We start from the raw sequence: 1700 nt of genomic DNA, 5'->3' as shown, positions 1-1700 counted from the left end.
CCTCTGTTCTCTAGCTGTGCTACCTGTGTGTGCTTACTAATTTCCTCCACAGAGACTACAAATTAGAAGCACACCCACCAGAGGATCACAGTCGCAGAGAACCACGCTCACCTGCCCATTACACACTCAACATCAGCCCACACCTGACATTGCACACTTACACCTTTGTTTTGCCTTGTTGTTTGTTTTGTTTTGTCTTGTTTTCCTCCTCTTCAAGGTCTGTGTCAGTCTCGGTTCTAGATCTCCCTCACCGTGTCAAAACATGTCCCGCACAACAGACCCTGTTGGCCACTGGGAGGACCTCGAGACATGGCTAAGTGTTGCAACAGACAGCCTCCTACCTAAGGCCGCTGAAACACTGAGGCATCAGACACAGGACCAGCTGGATGACAACATAAGCCTTATGAGACAAGACCCAAGTCAGAGCTGTAGTCACAAAGAACTAGCCAAGATCACTGGCTCAAGTCACACACTCATCGCCACCCTCAAGCTGAGCGACAGGCACGCCGTCCATCTCCAGCAGGAGCTGACACGCGTACAACAACGCATCGAGCAGCTAGAACTGGAGGCTCAGGAACAACGGGAAGGGTTCCACCTCATCCCGATGAGGTGGAACAAGGCGCCGAGGAGGAGATCACCAGGCTAAAAGAGACCCTAGCAGCTACTACCCAAGAAATGGAACAAGGCAAGGCAGACTACGCTAATCTCTCCAACAAGCTACAGTATGCAGAACAGCTCCCGGAAAAGGCAAAGGCCGACTTCAGAGACAAGAACAGCAGAATTAAAGCCCTTGAAACTCACCTGGATGAGTAGAGAAATGAGATCAACCGCCTAACACGACAGCTGGACTACATCAAAGAGGTGTCCGACAGAGTCAAAGAGGAACTCAAACATGCCTACGAGGTGCGCCCTGAGTCAACAAGGGCACGACGGGCACCAGTCTCACCCCTGCCGAGCAGGAATGGGTCCCCTGTTCCTGGACTGACACGTGATCAAAAGGGGGAGGGGGCAGTGCTGAAACATGCACCAGCTCCCTCTGAAGAACTTTACCTTACGACAAAGCTAAAAGAACCTGCTCCAGCCAGCCACAGATCATCGCATGGCTTGGACCTCAAAGACCTCGACAAGCTCGCCAGGAACATTGGCAAATTCACCCCAAGTGTGCCAGGTAGCCAGGATGTCCAAGCTTATCTGCAAGACGTCAATTTCCATCTGGAAATGAGACCCAATGTCACTGACAAAGATAGACTCTATTTGCTCCGAACAACATCCAGCCCTGAAGTGCGCAGCTTCCTGGACCGGCAGCCTGCCCACACAAAGACTGATTACAACCTGCTTCGAGAAGCCCTCATTAAAGAGTTCGTGACCCTGAGTAATTGCTCACTCCCAGAAAGCTTCGCAGCTCAGAAATGTTAGCGGGTGTCTTTATATTTTGGATTGCTTGGGTGCGGCTGGACTGTGGTTCGATGCCGTCTGAATTCAGCTGGTGAGTTGGCATAGCCAAAGGGACACCGTGTGAAGGTGTATTGTCGATTGCCAAAGGTGAATGCCAGCTTGTGTTGTCATCAGGGTGGACAGGGATTGTCCAAAATCCTGAGGCGACATCCAGCGTGGAATAGGGGTTGCACCGACTAATCGACTAGTCGACTTCAGTGCTCTGCCATGACGCTTTAAGCTTGACGTCGACTAGTCGCTGGTCC

General features: G+C 51.6%; 1 pseudogene; it reads left to right on the top strand.

Annotated features, from left to right (window-relative positions):
- The first annotated feature begins 262 nt into the window (after nt 1–262).
- LOC107739577 (uncharacterized) lies at nt 263–1416 on the top strand (annotated as a pseudogene).
- Nucleotides 1417–1700: the final 284 nt, after the last annotated feature.

The sequence above is a fragment of the Sinocyclocheilus rhinocerous genome, unplaced genomic scaffold (genome assembly GCF_001515625.1).
Source record: "Sinocyclocheilus rhinocerous isolate Xijiao unplaced genomic scaffold, SAMN03320098_v1.1 scaffold3964, whole genome shotgun sequence".
In the NCBI taxonomy this organism is placed as follows: domain Eukaryota; kingdom Metazoa; phylum Chordata; class Actinopteri; order Cypriniformes; family Cyprinidae; genus Sinocyclocheilus; species Sinocyclocheilus rhinocerous.
Note: the sequence above shows the minus strand (reverse complement) of the source record. Positions and strands in the feature narration are given on the sequence as shown.